Raw genomic sequence first — 19826 nt, forward strand, 5'->3', positions numbered from 1 at the left:
GGCGGTGCGCAGGCGCAAACAGCCGCCCGGTCAGCCCCATGTCACGGGTTCCGCTCGCAGCCCCGGCGTCGCCATCGCCCGGAGCCCTCGGGGAGCGCGGTGCGCTACGTGCGACCTTCGGTCTGAGGGCGAGTGGAGCCGGAACCCCCCCGATTCTGCAAGCTTTTATGTGCCATAACGCTTAAGCTATTTTTGAATTTCTGCCTGTCTTGCAGCTTTGCTTTATGATTCCTAACATAGTAAGTTTGCACGTGGTGGCAAGAGAGGAAGCTCAAGACTTCCAACGGGCACCACATTTTCTGTGATATTAAATCAAATTGAGGAAGTTAGGAGAAACACTGACTGCAGAAGCCTGTGCAGCTTGTACGGTGTTTACCGTGAAGAGCTCGTTTTTTGATGATGTATCAAAGTGTGAATTCAATCCTAGCCAGACACGGGAGGGGGGTTATGGAACAGGTTTTTATATTAGCTGTGACCTTTCCACGTGTTGAATTGATGGAATGTGAATGCAAAATTGCCGTAATCGCTTCTACCTGTTGGAAGTCAAGTCACAGCTGATCACAAAACTACAGATACTGTTGCACCAGTAGGCAGACTTTATTTCGCTGAAATCACAAGGCTAACTTATGGGCAGGTATGCACATATAAGTATAATGCTGGGCCGTAAGAATATCAAAGCGGCTACAAGTCCCAGCTGGTGGATAGAAGGTCTGTAAAAAACCCGAGGTGGTTAAGTCAGTCTGCGGCACAACTTCTTCGCAGTCACGTGGCCTTGTAGGAATGAAGTGGTGTATGGGAGTTTTGGAGAAGAAACACGTGGGGAAGAACCGATTTCAAGTTTTGCTGACTGAAAACTTTCAAATTCCCCTAATTTTTCTCAGCGTTTGCTACTGCTAGTAGATTAGACTTTTAAGAGAGGTTTCTTGAAAATTTAGTCAATTTTATTACGGAGAAATTACTCAAAGCTGCTGCTAAAAAGAAGAGTAGATGAAATTTCAAATTTAAAAAATTATTTTCAATAATAATTTCCTTTATTCCCCTAGAATTTTCCTTGTTAGATAAGTGGAAAGGTACCCACTTTGGCTATACTGTGTTGCGCACTACAAAATAGAGCACCAGGGGGAGCGTCTGCTCCAAACAATTGAAACCCAGCGACAACAGAAATAGGAAGGTGCTCCAGACTTGCAATGAAATAATTTACGAAATAAAGAGAAAGGTGGTGAGCGACCTACTCAGTTGAAAGGAATCGGGTGAAAAATGGAAGAGCAAAGATGTAATGCATGAAGACAGGAACAGATAGGAGAGGATAGGAAACTGCCATCCCGTGTGACACTATCCCAGTGAACATTTTCAAAGCAGCTAATTTTTTGCCGGTCTGAAGAATAAAGAATTTCACTTTTCATTTTTCACATAAATGGAGTTTAAAAGTAATATTTTTGATTAATGCTATTGGCCCATGAGGAGCAAAGTCAGACTGCTCAAGGAAACCACAGCTGGGTTAACTAAATCCATATTTCAGAGATCATGTTCAACTGCAGTGAAGTAGAGGATATAAAACTGGCCTTTGGCAGTTTGGACTTTGTTTGGAACTGCATTATTTGGATCTGCCCTCAAGTCTTAACCTTTAAAAATACCTGGTTTCATGCTTCTGTACCACAGAAGTAACAACTCACCTCACCCCTTGAAGTTTAGCTCTCAAATAACCACAAAAATCAGGGAGGGAAACCTGGAGAGCAGTAAGTACATAGACAAGGATTTCACAGCAGAAAGGAAACAAGCAATTCTATGAGAGAAAATTGTAGAGTGAACATTACATTATTTTATCCACATTGCTGATGACTTGTAGAGGGGTTTATTTGCTTATAAAGATTAGCCACAAGCTACAGTAATTAAACACATTTTAAGATCAATCCATTTGTTGCCCTTGGTTTTGGAAGAATGGCAATCATTAAAACATTGGGAAATAACTTAATAACCAGAGGTTATTAATATTAAAGTAACACATATTTCATCATAACAATATAGTAATTATATATTATTATATATAATATATAATAATTGTTATATATAATGTAGCATAGTGTTTTATATTGCTCTAGGTATATCCAGTTGGGGAGAATATCCAAGCACCAGTATAAGTGTCTCACAAGGAACTATTAAACAGGTATGTCAATAGAAATAAATAGTGACTGTGTATTTTACCAACACAAAGGGGTGAGTAAATGCATTTTTTAAATACAGTGGAAACACTGAGACTGCAGTTGAGGTTATGCTGAGCTAAGTGTGGGTTGCTGTGGAGAAGGGAGGTCCCTCTGGTCCCCCAGTCCCTGTTGCCAGCTCTTCTTCCTCTCCCCAACCCTCATGCCAGCACTAGGGCGCATAGGGCTGCAGGATGAAACTGCAGCTGATGTAGATAAAAAGTAATTTTATTTTTGCATTCATTCTTTTTTATGGGTTAGATTTCCACCATGAACAGAGCACCGCTTCTGACAGAAGTGACCTTTGCAAATTGGGACTGAGGGGTAAGACAAAACTACCCCTTCTGGTAGCCCATACTTAGATGAAATTGGTTGACACATGAATATCAATCAGTGAACCACTTTAATTATTAAACCAGGAATTTTGAAAGTTTTTGTAGAAGCTTGCATATAGTCATGGTCATAGTGATATGCTGCAGCTGAAGGAGATTGAAAATAACATATCTCTATTTAATTTTTACACTCGGATGAGCCAGTGTAGTTCATAGTGACGCTGGATGAACATGACACTGATGTGCATAACGTACTTTATCACCTATTTGCTCTTCATAATATATAATCATAATTCCTTCCAAATGACAAATTGGCTTCTCAACTAATTTTACTTGTAAATTTTGAACATACAAAACCTTGAGAAGTTTTGGTTCTTTCCCTCTATCCCTATTCGGTAAATATAATACTCATTTATTCACTCTCTGAGACTTGAGCAGTACAGGGTGTCATGTGGATACAGTCTGTGTCCACAGTTTGACACTTGTCTCTATCATGTCTCCTTTTTCCAGTAAGAGATGTAACAAGAGGAACTTTCTTAAATGTTCTTGAATGCACTTCTTACTGATATTTCAAAATCATCTTCTTGGTTTCTGTAGCAGTTCTGTCCTTCCCACAGGCTGCACTGAAGAACTAGCAATAAATAGCTCTGAGGGACATTCCTGTGGTTCAACACCACCTTCGTGTCACACAGTTTATACACTGAAATCTGTACTGCTTTTCATGGACAAAAGCGTACTGAAGAGATCATTCAAAAGAGCTCTGGTACACTGTAAAAACTTCAGGGAGGAAGTGCTATTGTTGGAAACACTCCAAGCATACTTGGAAGTACCAGATGGAAAAAATATTGTACATATTACTTGAAATCAAGTAATATGTGTTTTTAAAATATCTGTACTATGTACATCTCAAGACCTGCCTGGCTGAGGTAACAGAAGAGCCAGGAGCTGGTATCACACCCAGTATTCTGCAGGACAGAGCCAGAGGAATAGCTTGGACCAGAAAAGTGATATCCTGTGTACTCCAAGGAGCCTGTAGTTGCCTTGAGCTATATACCCACTAGAACAATAGTTCCCAAGACAGCTGGGACTCTGCTCATGAGTACCACTAGTCAGCATCTTTTGTAAGCAGCTGGGCACTCACAGATCTACCCTGCCTCTCCTCTCCTGTCCCCAAGACACACTTCTTTGTATAAGCTTCTTTGATTGGAGAGGGAGGAGTTTTCATCTTCCTTCCAACAAGAACATTATGAATATTCTCCTAACTCTCCTTTCTACAATTCAGACCCCTTATTTCTTATTCCGTGCTCAGGGAACATGCAGAACGTTTATTTTTATCTATTCTATTGATACCATCTTGTAAGGAAAAATCAACTGTCACCATTTCTATCCTTCTTTGTCCCTTTCTTTATGCTTAAAAATTCTAGATGAACTGAACACCAGGTACACATCAGGACTGGAATTTTACCCACAGTGTTCAAGTCTAATGATTGTAATGTCTGGAATTCGGAATGACAACAACAGAAAATTAGCAATCCCTTTTAGGGCAGATGTAGTAAAAATAAGCCAAAACACTCCCTTGCTTGTCCAAGCCTAACCTTAAGATTTCAGTATTAATAATTATTGGTAAGAATGTGATGGTGCTTTTCAGAAATCTTTGGACATCATAAAGCAGAAAAGAAAATGCCCACTAGGTAGACTATGGTGACCCTTAACCCTGGTAGTAAATAACAATTAGTAGATGCTGGAATATGCTGCATAGCAAGTTGTACCAACACGTCATAATAGCAGTGGGGAGAAAGTATCCCTAAAATAATAAGCACCCCACTAAGAACATCTCATCTACACAAGGACTTCATGGTCTGTGTTTATTATGTAACTCTGAGTTGGGAGCTACTCTTACAGCTGCAATGCATTTTATTTTTATTGCATCATATTTTGAAATGAAAACAGCAGTTGGTGAAAGTTACACTGGCAATACTCTGTTTCTGCTGACAGAGGTTGTTTCAACCAAGGGTATATGAAAAGAAGGTGATTATGACAGACTAATAAAAAGCAGTTTGTTTATAGAGATACATCCATAGTAAGGCACAGCAGTGCTTTTTGACTAAATCTCTTCCAGGGTAAATACAGCCAACTTCCTTCCAGGAATTCCTCACAAAATAGCCTTGTGATTAATAAGTCTTTCTCAGTCTTTTCAGTCTGTGTCCAGCTTGGCAGCACATTGTATTAGCCTGGTTTTTTGGACTTCTTTGTGGTCACTAAATAATACACTATGGAGCAGCTTTTCACATCTCTACTGCCTACTGCTCTTGTCTTTTCCATGGGAAATAACAATTTAATAGGCTTCTCCAGAAGAAATCAAAACAAATACTATGAAAGTGTCTCAAAGCTAACTAACTATTTGAGTATTAATTTGAAAACCAGATTTTTAGAAGCAGTTGTCAGTGTCCTGGACAGCTTCTGCATATTTACCAGCTTTTCAGACTTTGCTAACTCGCACTGCAGTTGTATGACCCCATGACCCATGACCTCCGTGACTCCTGGGACAATTTGTGCTTTGAATCATATTACTGTAAATTCTTTTTTTTTTTTTGGTGTCGTTTTGTGGGTTTTTTTGTGGGGGTTTTTTTTGTTGTTGTTGTTTTTTGGGTGTTTTTTTGTTGTTAATTTATCTTGAGAGTGTCTCAAATTACAAAGACAAAAAAATAAGAGAGGCACTTTGTTGCACTGGAAATTTTCTCATGGTTTAGTTGCTGATGAATAAGACACTGTACCAATACAAACATCTCAGCTTGCCTATTGTAATTTTGCTCAGTAGAAAAAAAAGAAAAAAAAAGTTTTAATACACTACCAGCCATCTGAAAAAGTCTGGAAGCCCTCTAGTTCATGCACAAATGCAAGAGCTTTGTACATAGGAAAATGCTACATACAAACAGGGTTTGCTTTTTTAATAATGAATGGTAAAAATTGCTATAGGAGTAATGAATAAAATAATGAATCTTATTATGTGGGTGACAAAGGTATTTTGATTACTATTTTGCTCACACCAAGTTTTCAATGTGTTGATGTTATTACATCAGAAGAGATATTTTTAATTTTCAGTAAAGTAGCTGACATTTGCTTTTTTTAATAGTTACTCTGGTGCAAATTCTAGAGAAGAGCTCTCTAGGAAATTTGTTTGCATTGTGAAGACATGACCTACTTGTTCTTCCAGGTGACGCAATAAAGAATGAAGTAAGAAATTTTCATTTCACAATTTGGAGAATATTTCTAGATAAATACTGAGCAACTTCGAACAGAAAATTTACAATTATGTTAATTTTCCTAGTTTTCCTTAAATAGTTCTACTTATAGGGGCAAAATAAGGAGAAAATATAAATTGTTCATTTGAAAATGGGACATGTTTTTTCCTTATTTATGATGGAATATATGACATAAAGGTCTAGCAAGGAGCAGTTGGTTTAATATTGTCACATAGTGCAGGTTACAAGTAAACCCTAAGCTTTCTTCTAAATTTAAACTTGACCTACAAGACCTGTGAAAGTATAAATCTCTTGTCTTTACCATGGGTATGGCTTTTCATTAATTCATCTTGGATCTGTGATGCACTGGGCTCACGAAGTGGATCAGAAACACCCATGTGGTAACATTTCCTCCAAGTTATGTAAAGCTGTACTTGTGCTTTGTCTTAGTCTTGGTCTGTCTTTGTTTATACTTTATCTTGGTTTGCACTGGCTCTAGAAGGTGAAATGATCAGATATAATGTCTGCTGGGGCAAAGTTTCACCTTCGAAAATGTTTAAATATACATGAAACATAAAAATTAGATTTTTTAAGGGTAGTGTCTTGTGGACACATTTAATCTGATACTGGGTTTCCTAAACTTAAATTACCCATTCTATGAGAAATCAGCCTTGGATTTTCCCTTGTGAAAAATACTTAAGAGAATCAAAAAGTCTAAGTGGTATCTTCATGTCCATCTGCTGAATTATTTTTATTTATTCAAGAAAAGGATATAGTAATTGTGGCATAAGTAGCTAAGTTAGAATATTGACAAAATTTGCCTGGGAGGTTGGAGTCACTGTCCAGAAGAAATTGTGTTAGAAAAACTGTAGAAAAATTTAATTGGAAAAAAACACTTGAAAAATATTATAACCCAGACAATAACTTTATACAAGCAAAGATAGAGAAAAAAGCAACAGTTACTAAATATTAATTTGGTAACACTGACTCGGGTCCTTTTGTTAGCTGATAAAGTGGTTTGATAAAAAGAAAGTGTAGAATTAAGGTTATTTGTGGAACAGATAAATTCAACAAGTCTACTTGCTTCTATGTACAATGAAGAGGAAGGCACTTAAGTACATAAGTGCATAAGAAAAGCATTTTGACACACAATTAAACTGTAACAGTGTAAACCAGCTCATGACAAGTTTACAGCTGCAGATAAGGTTGAAGATTAGCCATGGGAAATTGCCACATCAGAGTAAACAGAAAAAGAAGAAATAAAGCAGTTTTCCAAGTGCATCAATCTGCCTATGTGCAATTCCACTTAGCTAGAACTACTTTCCAATCATACACACTTTTCCATCAGTCCACAAGTATCAGCATTAGATGGTGTTCCCTTTTTTCAGGGTTAGTTTTGTGTCTTATTCAATGGGTCTGTGTTAGTTCATGGGGAGTGAATATGGATTGTTAGAAGCTGGAGTCTCCCCATAGATTACCAACTCAGCTTCTCTATTGGATAAAGTAAAAATGTCAGGATAAGAGGTAAATCCTGATCCAGTAAGCTGACTGCATCATAAGTATCTCATTTAAAATTATTTTTTGCTTGTCTTTTAATTCAGAGCCTCTTAAAAGTGAAAGACTTCATGATTCCTTGTTAAATTTCAGCTGATAATTACTTTCTGCAGAATGGGTAACAGAATGAAAATCTCCAGAACAAAAAGTCTCGTGATCTTAGTAGCTTTCAGGAAGGGAGTTCCTAATACACACAATGCCAAACCACCGTGAGTGACAATATGTATATATGACAACACATAACTGCCCTCCAGAACCGGCATCTAATGCCAGCTTCCTGATTCCTTCCACTCTGCAGTTGCCTAAACTTCATGGTATAAATCATAGGCAAAGCATGAGGATTACATGAGTGAATATTAGTCAGTTATTCCCTTAAAACTTTTTCTGTCTACATAAGCTATGTCACAGCAATTTATCCGACATCAACTAAGGTCTGAATGGATTGTTAAACTGCATTACACCTTTGGCTGGACACTTTTATTTGAAATTTAGTTAGCGTTTGGTCAATTTGATATGATTCATTCTTATCTGGTTTACTGTAGCAAAACAAACGTGGATTGTTAAACACCAGGAACAAAAAGAAAAAAAAAAAATAATGGAAACAGTGGTCACTGCTAGTTGTATGAGCAAATGGGTATGAAACTGAGTTTAGAAGCTACAAGGTAATTTTTAACCCTCACAGCAACCATACTCTGAGGCAATTTTTTAGTACAGTAATATGAGCAAAATACCTAACTAGTTTTAGAAAAATTCAGTGAGTTTGTGAAACAGATTGTATGGAATGCTTGCAACTACAAGGATTTAATGACCCTGAAAATGACTTTCAGGAAAGTTCCCACAATAATATTTACATACAACTAACTCTACCCCTCTCAAGAGTTCAAAATGTACATAATTTACATAGAATATATCTTGCACCATGAAATATTTAAACAAATGCTCAGTCTTTCAAACTGAGCATGTAGGCTCAGATTCACTAACAGACATTTTCATGGTGTGGTGTTTATTCTCCCTTGTTTCAATTTTTTATTTGTAACCTAAAAGTAGTAATACCTTCTTGTCTCACAGGGAGCAGTGAAGGAAGATTCATGACTATCTATAAAATGCTTATTCCAGCGATAAAAACAATCGCCTCATGAGGAAATCAATAAACCAGTACAGATCTAGACAGTGTGTGGTAAAGAAAGGCTATGGCCACACACAACCTAGAGCAGATAAACAGCTGGGTGTTCACTATGTATCTGTCTTCCACGGGTCCTGCCAGGAAATATACCTGAGGATCTTGTAAGAAGTTACCTTAGTGATAAGCACAACAGACTGCTTTTTTTGCACTGGCAGCATTGCTTAGGACGCTAAACACATATTTACCAGCCAATGATCCGGTAAACAATAATTCAATGTAATTTAAAATTCTAGGGGGTTTTTGTGAAATATCTGCTCCAGTTAAATTATTTGGGTCTACTGCAGAGCTAAGGAAGTAAAACATCGGGAAATTACTGGGTAATAATCAATTCCCTTTCTGGCTATAAGTTGTTATTAATATGCCACCACATCTTTAATGTATTTGAACTAGAGTGGATATCATAATATGTCACTATTTACCTGTGAATACACACTGGATCTCTCAAGTGCATCATCCACTAACCTCATATGAATGCACTGAGCTGATGTGGAAGTATCCACACTGCAGTAATGATAACCATCTATGTCTACAACCCCAAATCCCCACTGGCACTGCCATTTATGTGGGTTTGGCACTGGAATCATCACTGGGTATGATTCTCCTCTGGGCAAGAGATTCTCCTAGGGAAGAATCATACCCAGGTTTTTGCATTCCATTACCTTGAGGGGCCCTGGGAAATGTTTGATAGCATTCTATGGCAATTTTCCCTGTTCCTTTCAGGTCTTGATTGGAAAGCTTTCAGTCTGCCAACATGTTTAGTTGGCAGTTCACGAGTTCCTCTCTTTCATGTGTCCCAAACAGTGCCAGTATGAGCATGCCAGGCTGAGTTGTTCATGCTTGTACTTGCAGAGTTATTGCAGCCATGAACAGAGAGAGGGTTTGAAATACACAAAGAGCTCTGAGACTGTTTTAGAGTCATCAACAGCTCATGTGTCATTGGATTTAAGTCCATATAAGTCAGGGAAATTCCTGAAACTTAAGGGAAGTATGGGGAGGTACAGAGTGCACATGTTCACTCACAGGACTGGATCACAACAATAGTTAGTGGACTTAATTATGAAAAGTATTCACAAAGATAGGAAAGAATAATCCAAGTTCTTGTCAGAAATACAGCTACTGAAGAAAAATGTATTTCTAATATCAAAATTACTTTAGTATGTACAAAGCAATACTTACAGGGCATTCACATCCCATCAATGACCAAAGTCTTGAGAAACCTCTTATTTAAAAACATACTTGTCTTCATATCATCACCAAAAGATAACAGAATTGTCATTATTCCTGTTTTCACTAGTGGTGGTTTCCAGCAGAGGGGGAACTAAGTGGTTTAGGGCACTTAGTAGCACTAAGGTTAGAGTGGAATTAAATTCACTTAGCTCTTCTGTGTGACTCCATAGCTGGACATTGTTTTAGACTGAATTTTTCCAGTTAGTGAGTGGGCAGTTACTGTTTACAGGAGCAAAAGGTGGGACTGACAGGCGAGGATCACATTCTTTTGTTAATTGCCACTTCCCTGGATGACCTGAATTTTGAAGTTTTCCCTTTTCATGCGGCAGTTCAGTAGATGATATAAAAGACACCTGCAGATCTCTCCGGGAAAACAAAAAAAAAGGATGTATCTGTGTGGAGGATGTTCAGTGTTATTACCTCCACACAGAAAAGCTATCAGTGAGATTTCTTAATCAAGCATTACCTCTGGTGACTATGATCTTTGTAGTACCCTTCCATAGGATACCTAGGAGAAGACAGTTTAATTACATTTCAGACATGCTGGATGGTTGCTTTGCATGCTTGGGATCAAGACCATTCGTACTACTGGACAATTGTACATAAGGTTAAAAGTGAAAACGTGTATGTAATGGCCAAGTCAGGAGTCAGCAGTGCCTCCCACTCACCTGATCAGCATTACCTCTCCAAACAGCTCACATGCTCTGCTTCAACACATCTAATTAAAGTGCTGCACTAAGGCAGCTGCACTCTTTCTGGCAGCCAGGGTATTTCATTTATGGTTTGGTCAGATATTTTTGTGTGCACTGACACAGAAACCTAATTGAGGCAATTGTTATTGCTGCACAAACAAGGGAAACAAAATATTGCCTTTCATAGTTGTAGGCTTACAGAATGGACTGTCATGCATGAAAAAACATGAATGGGAAATGTAAGACTCTGGATATGAATTATTTACAGCTGCAATGGGATTACAATAGCTGTGGTTGGTGATAAACTGTGTGATATTTTCTTCTTTGTCAAACATCTTTGCGAACTTGAATGTTCCGATAAATCAATGTTAACCAATTAAATCACTTTAAAGTAACTGTGTTTTGGCAAAGTCTGCTACCACCTTGTGCTTTGCAGCAGCTTGCTCTGCCCTCCCCAGAGCTGATTCCTTTTTCCTACAGAACCTGAGCAAGCAAAGGTGGTAGATCCTGCCTGCAAAGAAACAGAACTCCACATCTTTATCTGCTTAGAAGAAGAACCTATGTAATTTCAAGGCAGCAGTTACAGACTTCCTCAATGCAGAATTTTTATTCCATCTGACATGCCAATATGTTTTGAAATTTCTACTAGCCACACAGGCATTCCAAAGAACAGACCATCAGCAGCTGTTCACTGAACATAACCAAAATGTCTGGTCAGGGGTGCAGAGCATGCTAGAATGCAGGAAACGGGAAAACACCACCATGCACATACATTGGAAGGAGAACACAACCCAGTACCACTGCTTAGCACAGCCCTCCCAGCTCTCTGTTAGGAATTCATTGTTGACACTGGACAAGTACTGGTAACCCCAGTCTGTTTCAGTAGGGACCAAGAGATCTGCAAATAACTTTTACTGGTGGATTTTTTTCCTTCTTTCTTTTTCAGAATCAGGAATCCTCTCACTTTCATGTAAAAGGCCATGTGATTTCCTTGTAAGATACAGCCTTCAAGAGTGCCCTGGAACGCAGTAAGATCGAAAAGGACAATGTGGGACTTCACAAGGGTTATTGATGACAAAACCCACTAAGATTCCTGATGGCAGTGATTTGTTTTAGGCAATTTGGGCAGTTTCTCAACAGCCAGAGGCTTACTTCTTAGAAAACAAGAGGAAGTGTTTGGTAACCTTGATTAGCCCAGTGGCTAGAAAACTTGAAATTTAGACAAGCCAAGCTGTCTTATGTTGTAAATTACTGTAAAAGATTAAGGACATCACTTTCCCTTACAAGCTGTCAAGGGTGTCAGGTTCTGTGACAGTCATACTCCTACCCCAAACTCCATCTGCCGAGGCCTTAAGGCAAAGAAAAAACAAACCTTTAAACAGTAACTAAGTGTCACGGACTCTACGGCAGCGAGCAAAGCTCCCCCACCCAGGCCGTGGGGCGTGCGGAGGAGCCGCTTTTGGAAGGGTCCCCGGCCGCAGCTCGGGCCGGCGGGTCCCGCTTCGGTGACTCCTTGAAGGAGAAGGATCAGAGCGGGAAAAGGGGAAAAAGAACGAGCGGGCAAAGGCCGGTGTGGGCAGGTGAGGGGCGGTGGGGCGGAGGCGGCCGGGGGGCCGGGCAGCACCGGCGGGGCGGGGCGGGTGCGCGGCCATTCCCGGGGATGTGCGCGGCTCCATCCGTAAGTCTGAGAAGTTTCTGGGGGACGGTTCGCCCGCGGGGTCGGGTGCGGGGACTGCGGCGCGGGAGGAGAGCGGTGCCGGGCTCCGGGACCGAGGCGAGGCGGGGAAAACGCGGCAGGAGCGGCCGCGGGGAAGGTGCCCTCAGCCCACCCGCCGGCGGCCGGCCCGGGAAGCGCTGCCGGCACCGGCACGGCCCCAGCGGAACTCGGCTGGGGCGTCATGGGCGATGGAAAAGGACGATTTGTGGGTTTATGTTTTTAAATATCCCTTGGGTCGCGACCGACCTCCACGACCCCCGCCCCCCGCCTCGCCATTGCGTATGTTAATCTCGACTCTGACTCCAGAAGCAAAAGTCTTTGTTTAAATAGTTCACGGTGGTGACTGAGGTGTCAGCCTTTTACTGCTTTACAGATTCATGGCAAAGAAGTGGACTTAAGTCCATTAAAGTCTCAGGGAAATTCCTGAAACTTAAGGGAAGTGTTGGGGGAGGGGGGGGGAGGATACTGAGTGCACGTGTTAACTCACCGGATTGGATCGCAACAATAGTCGCTGGACTTAATTATGAAAAGTATTCACACAGAGGCAAAGGAATTATCCAACTTCTTGTCAGAAATACAGCTACTGAAGAAAAATGTACTTCTAATGTCAAAATTACTACTATTTTAGTACTTACAAAGCAATGCTTGTATGGTATTCACGGCTCACCAGTGGTCAAAGTCTTGAGAAACCTCATATTTTAAAACATACTTGTCTTTGCATCATCACCAAAAGTTAACAGGATTGTCATTATTCTTGTTTTCATTAGTGGTGGCTTCCAGCAGAGAGGGCGCTAAGTGGTTTACCTAGGATTGGAGTGGAATTGAATTCACATAGCTCTTCTGTGTGACTCCAGAGCTGGTCTGAAGCCATTGTTTTAGACTGAATTTTTCCAGTTAGTGTGTGGGCACTTGCTGTTTACAGGAGCAAAAGGTGGGACTGACAGGTGAGGATCACATTCTTTTGTTAATTGCCACTGCCCTGGATCTGAATTTCAAAGGCAGTAGTAACCAGAGCTGATATATGTTTCTAATGAAACCTAGACTGAAATTGGGACCAAGTGGTCTACATGAGTACTCAAAGGTACTCTCTAATCAGACATTCCTGTCGCACCTGGCTTGTGCCAACATGAGAACCTTCACAGCTGTAATGATGGATTGGGAAATCCAGTGATGTTACTGTCTTTGAGTTAGTAAAAGGTTTTGCAGATCAGTGAGAACCAGGTTCAATAAGTACTAGACTCATTACAAAGCAGTTGACTAAGCCAGGGGTGGAAGATAGAAGTAAGAACAATTCTGTGCAGTGTTAACTCTTAACTCAGTTAAGCTACTCACAGCAGTGATTTTCTAGTGCCTTAGACAGTTTTGGGGGTACTAGGGTCAGAATTCAGCATTCTTAACTCCTTGCATATTCTATTTTTAGGCTTCTATATATTTTGGCTTCATTTTTATTAATAAAACCATTAAAGGTACACATTTGTAGTTGAACCTTCAATTGCTGTAGGTTACTTCTCACTTGCAGATTTGAAATAACATCTCAAGAGTCACGTTTTATAGTCTTGCAGGAAGTCTCTAGTGGTTAAAGTGGATTCACAGGTTATTCCTGTCAATATATCCCCAAGCAGTAGGCAGGTTTTATTGCTCTGTGGCAAATCTGATTGTCTTCCTGAGGTTGTACAAGAGCTGGTTTTGTCAAAAATTCACTAACCCCAGAGCATTAGATCTGGAAACCTCAGTGGGTGCTTTGGGAATTTATGGAGCTTTTAAGTAGCTGATAATGTAGGTGTCTTAGAAAACCAGAAGACTAGAAAAAAAACTAGTCAGAGACCTGATCTAGGATTTTAGGAACTCAAGTAGTTTCTTGCTGCAATAGGTACTTCCAGTATAAATTTCAACAGGTGTACTAGACCTTATCTGCACAATAGAGTTTTGGCCCCTTAAGAACCAGCAATGCTGCCAGTATGGATCCATTTCTCATAAAAGTATTTATGGTAGCTTGGGGAGGATACACAGCTAAAAAAAAAAAAAAAAAAAAAAAATCCCATTCTTCTGCATTACATGAACACCAGTATAAAATTTTAACACAGCCCATGCCTTAGTCTTACTGTGAAATTCATGGGAGTTTCACACATAGCAAAACATCTGTAGTGACTGAATGCTGTCAGCATAGTGACAAAAGTGATAGTGAACCTGTGCAGTAACACTTGCTAAAAGGTTTAAATGGGACTGTTGTGTGGATTGGGGATGATCCACTCTTCCATAGCATTGTGTAGTGTCACCTCCATCTGGGATGGCATTTCTTATATTCCCTGGTCACCCAGAACCTGAGACCTGCAGAACATCCTGATACATTCATGTGGGGAGGAAAGAAAAAGGGATATGTATTGTTGGAGAGATTCATTGCCTGAGTTGCTTCCATTTTAGGTGCTGTAGAAATTTTTCAGGTAAGATAATGAATTTTTTTTTAATTGCATTTCTGTTTGTCAAGAATTGATTTATTACTTCTTACTGGAAACTAGCCCAGATGAAGGCCTACTGCACAGTGCCTGAGAGGGAATAGGATAGAGACACACACCATAAGCATGCATTGTCAAAGGTCTGGGGAATGTTCTTGTCTAATATGCCATTTACCAAGTACATTTAGCAAAGAACTTTCTGAAGGAAAAATGTGAACTAATTGTTTGTAGCTCACAGCAAAAGAGAAAGATGTTGTCAAAAGGCAGGATGTGGTCAGGAGAAGCCAGGGTAAATGGTAGGGCACTACACTTGACATGTGAGCAAATGACCACAACATAATAGTAAGGTGCAGTTCTAGAGCACGATAAACATAGGCTGAATTATCTACACATCTGTTTTGCTGATGATCTTAAGAAATTATCTAGTATGAGAGAGGTCAGTGATTGCTAAGTGATTGGCCAAAGGCTACCAATAATATAACTGGAACTAAGAAATTTTTAGTGACAGCTCCATCCCCCACCAGGTAAGCTAGGAGCAAAGGCTTGCATAGAGATATGCAGGTGACGCTTCACAGAGTTGGAAGCTGACAGAGTTTTCAAGAGACAGTGGAAGGGAAGTGATGGGAAAAGAAAACGACTTACAGGTATGAAATACACATACAAGAGAATGCTTACATGGGTCTTCATGATGCAAGGCCCTTCTTCTAGGGTACGGACCATTTAAAAGTAGGAATTTTCTCAGCATTACCACTAGCAGGGAGTTCTCAAAGCCTGTTTCTATTGTGACAAAGAATGGTCAAACATGGAGAGTGAATAGTGTTGATCTGTCCTGTGGTAGAAACGATGCTGCCGTGCCTTGCTTTAACAAAGCTATTTCCTGTTAACCATATCTAGTCCCTCCAGTTTTTCATATCTCAAAGTGCTTTATAGGAATAGGAAAGAATCAGGGCACATGAAGGAACTGGTGTAGAAAAAAAGCAAGAAAGCAAATAAATCCAGTGTCTCATAATTTCCTTCGCCATGTCATCGTTATCATTATGTTAGTAACAGTCAGTAAGCTTACTACAAGAACTTCCCTTTTTGAGTGTGTGACATACCTGAATTGCCTCTAAATCAGTTGTTTCCATTTAGCAAGATCAAGAGTGTTCACTTGAATGGTGTATAATGTGAAAATGAGGACAGGCTAGCTTGTGTGAGACTGTCCTCAACACTTAGCATGTGATCATTTAGGCTTCCTGTTTTCAAATACATGAACATTATTCTTGGCGGGTTTAAACATAAGCATATTTTTTTAGAAATAAACTTCTAAACATAGTGCTTCAGAGTAATTAATCTTGGGGATCATTTGCCAGTGTTTCAAGAAATAGCTGCTGTTTTGTATTGCTACTTTAAGTTCACATTAGCTGGGGAACTCAAGACTTGGCTATGAAAAATAACATGACAAGAGGGTCAAATAATGTTTTAAGGGAATGGATTTCTTAGAAAAATTGTTTAAAATAGCTTTTATTTGATCTTTGGTGACTTAATCCTTTAAAATACCTAATGTGAAGCTGATGAAATTCCTTCTGACCATGGAAAATGTGTTCAATACTTTATGAACCAAATTTAATGAGGAAGAAGCATAAAATTACTCAAAAGAATTTAGAAATGCAAGAAGTTTCTGAAGTCTGAAACCTCAAAAGGGCTATTTTAAAATGTTGATGCTAATGATTTGAAAAAACATCATTTGCAAAATAATAGATGAGTCAGAGGGCATTATGGCAGAGTATGAGATCCCGATGCTTTTTTCCCAAGATGTCTGTTAATTCTCTGATTATAGGAGATAACTTGTTATTTCTCATACAGTATTTCCAGTATGGTGGGTTTGTTAGTGATTTCGCGTCTCTACAATCTTCAGTTTTGTTAGAAGTAGTTACATTAGAATACCGGATATACTGACAAAATAGGCAGTGCACAGGTCTGAGTCTGATGTTTTCTGTTCCTTTTTAAGCTCCTGCTTCTCTGAGGAAGGGTGAGGCAGAGGTTTTGGAGCTGTGTCAGGAGTCAGAGAGGATATGGATGCGGTGAGGGGTGACTCCTCTTCAGCAACATTGCATATGCAGTTTAAACTGTTAGTTCCTCATCCAGTGGTGAAGAATTCAATTTTAATGTGCTGTCATGTTAAAATGTCCAGTGCTCTTCCTCCCTGCTTTCCCCAGCTGCTTTATTTTTTATAAATTGTGGTCACTGGGTATCAAATGCTAGAAAAGATAAAAGCTTATGTGAACCAAAAAGACTTAGAATTCAGAAGGTTTTGAAATTTGTGAGGTGTATTTTAGCTGTATAGGTTATTTTGCCTATGTAATTCTCACTGAATGAACAGGATCTCCTGTTTAAAGCTTTTGCATTCCCATTAGCCCTGGGAGACAGAGAAGGAGTTCCTTCCTTCTTCATCAGTATCAGATGTTTGTTTGCCTGATCTTAGGAAAACAAACACGATTTTCACTACAAATGTAACCTGCTCTCAGATATCTGGCTGGTGGCATCTTGTAAAATTTCCTGGCATTTACTTGCTTTAGTTTATACTAGGTCATTGTACACTGTAAGAATATGTAGAGATTTGTCAGATTATTGGGCAAAAGTGTGGTTAACTGACACACCCTGTATGATTCATGCTAAAGATGAAAGCTTGAAGGAGTCTGATAAATACAACAGAAGAAATCATGTTAAAACTCTCCCTAATAATCCAGCATATTTTTAGTTAAAGCAAACATTTATTTGAAAAGGCCTCTCATTGTATAAAATCTGTTTGTACAATTACCGATTTGTCACAGAAGAGACAGTTAAGGAGAATTGTTGTTTCCTCAAATGGCCAAGCCTTTAGGATGCCATCCAAAATCCAGAAGTTTGGGGGTTTTTTAATTGTTGAACCACCGAAATTTGTGATTGCAGGGAAAAAAAACCAAACCTACCTCTTTTCAGCTGCTCATCTTTTAAAATTCTTTAATTTCCAGTACTTTGTTCTTTAATTCAGTCCTGGCTTTTGTAAATGGGTCTGTGTAAATTTGGGGATTTGGGAGCACTAGGTGTCTTGAAATCTGCATAGTCATATATGGACTCCACTAGCAGTACGTTCTGCAGTCCTAAACATTTTTGAAGCTCTCAAGCTTTAGACTTGTTCTCAGGCTCAGTGTAAATTAACTGAAACATCACGTGTGTACAGATCAGTGTTCAAATGTATGACTGTATGGTAGCCATACATTTAAAGCGATTTGTTGGTGTGAAGCAGCTGCTTCTAAATGACAGTTCCTATTTCTGGAGGAAGGGCTGACCCTGACTAAAATGGGATAGTAACCTCTATGCAGACGACAGTCCCTTTGGGAACTGTCTCCCAGGCAGTAGGATTAGAGGAAGCAAAGATAGAAGATGCCAGCCACATTCTGTGAAAATAAGAGGATGCCGTGTATTTTAGAAAATCTTCACAACTTCTTTTTTCTTGCTTCTCTAAGAAGTCTCAGACAGGCTGCGTTCCCTTGCAACTTTTGATAGTCTGATGATTACTGGGACCACAAGGTTTAGGGCTGAGAAAAAAGGAAAGCCTTTTTCTCAGACTGGTTCCTTAGGTTGTCTGGGGGAGCACTGCAGAAGGGCCTTGGAAGAACAGTAGGATATTGCCACGGGTGCTGAGAGGAAATGCTCTATAGAGGGGTATTTTTTTTTTTCTCTCCTTCATGTGCAGGTCATGGTTTCTGAAGAGCATGAGTTTCATGTACATGGTTACAGTCTTCCAAGACACCGTGACAGTCAATAGCTATCCACATCTCATGGTGATAGGACAAAAATGTCCCATCTTAATTTGATGCGGTGAAGAGGCCAGATAAACATTAGAGAAAAGCTTTCTAGCTATGGGGTAGTGACAGACATCCAGGCTTTTTAGGAAGTTTGGAGAATCTTCTTTTTCAGAACAGTATGGGTCGATGTGGAGATATGAATAGTACGCAATTTTAGAGGACCTGGTGAGGGCATTGTGCTCGTGTGTCAAGAATTCTGCAGTTGTAATAGAAGAGTCAAGGAAGATATGGAAGAGAAGATAGTCTGGATAAAATAGTCAAGTTGATAGTTTGGAAAATTATTATCTAGAGCAACATTTTGGAGTAATCTGAGCAGGATAGAGTGGCATTTGTCAATAGAAGAGAAAGATACCACATGAACAGAAGCTTCAACTGATTGAAACCAAAGTCAGGATTTGTTTGATAGCCACACAGGAGAGTCTGTTGTAAAGATATTTCATTTAGGAAGATCCGGCAAGTTTTAGAAGCAGCTTTTGTGTGGAAATTTGGGAAGAGAATTTAGTAAAAAAATTTGCTAGAATCTCTGCAGGTAGAAAGATACGAGATGGAAGGAAAGTAAACCAAAGGGAGAAGTACTGATGATTTTGGGCCCATGCAGTTTATAGTTTTAAACAAATATGCAATGAACACTTCTATGGAAGAATTAATACAAGAAGTATAGCAACCATTAGTTAAAACTTTCAAATTGTAAAAAACTTCGTTATAGAAACTAGCACTTTTGAGCTTCTAGTAAAGCATGGTTTGTGCAAGAAGCCTTTTCTGGCTGCACTTGATGATTTGATAAAGTGAGCAACACGTATAGCTATAAGTGAGTATCACCTATAGCTGTGAACTTTGGCTTTCTGTAGGAAAATAAATTCCTGGGTAGAATGTTAGAACTTAGCTAGGTGGATAAAGGAGAAGCACTGGCATGAAATTTATTCATTCTCTCAGTTGTTAAAAGTTCTCAAACCTCTTTCTAATTCGCTGGAAGAAGTTTTGTTGATGATGGCTACTTAGTGCCTTTCATTGGCAATTCCTCACTTCATGTCTAAGGCTGTATTCAGGTGCATATGGCTGGATTGTTGATGTCTGAGTTTAATAAGGTTTATTAACCATCAGCATGGGCTGGAGTGTCTGAGCTGAGGATTCCTTTCAGAGTGCTGTTCTCTGCAGAATTAGCAGCTTGTCTGCATTTCTGCACCATGCTACAGCATGAGAAACTGGTGGGTGGACTGCTATTATAAAAATATTGTGCCATTTTAAACAGAGTAATCAGATTGTAGAATCCTGAAAGGTTTGATGAAATTCAGATAAATTCAATCTTTGAAGCAGAAGTTCCTAACCTTACAAAACCTATTAACAGTCTGGGTTGGGTTCATTATGAAAATTAATTTTTTCCTTAGGCTTATTCCAAAC

The 19826-nt window shown here is 39.4% G+C and overlaps 1 protein-coding gene across 1 annotated transcript in view; it reads left to right on the top strand.

Moving 5' to 3' along the window:
* Nucleotides 1-199: 199 nt before the first annotated feature.
* Nucleotides 200-19826, top strand: part of ATP10D (ATPase phospholipid transporting 10D (putative)) — a 53586-nt gene continuing 33959 nt past the window's right edge. Inside the window, exons 1-4 of the mRNA XM_066185697.1 lie at nucleotides 200-239; nucleotides 2100-2164; nucleotides 11375-12008; nucleotides 12913-13089. The gene's annotated coding sequence lies outside the window, so the exon portion shown is untranslated. The remainder of the gene's footprint in view (nucleotides 240-2099; nucleotides 2165-11374; nucleotides 12009-12912; nucleotides 13090-19826) is intronic.

The sequence above is a fragment of the Chamaea fasciata genome, unplaced genomic scaffold (genome assembly GCF_029207755.1).
Source record: "Chamaea fasciata isolate MVZ Bird 193981 ecotype frontalis unplaced genomic scaffold, bChaFas1.0.hap1 SCAF_6, whole genome shotgun sequence".
Taxonomy (NCBI): Eukaryota; Metazoa; Chordata; class Aves; order Passeriformes; family Sylviidae; genus Chamaea; species Chamaea fasciata.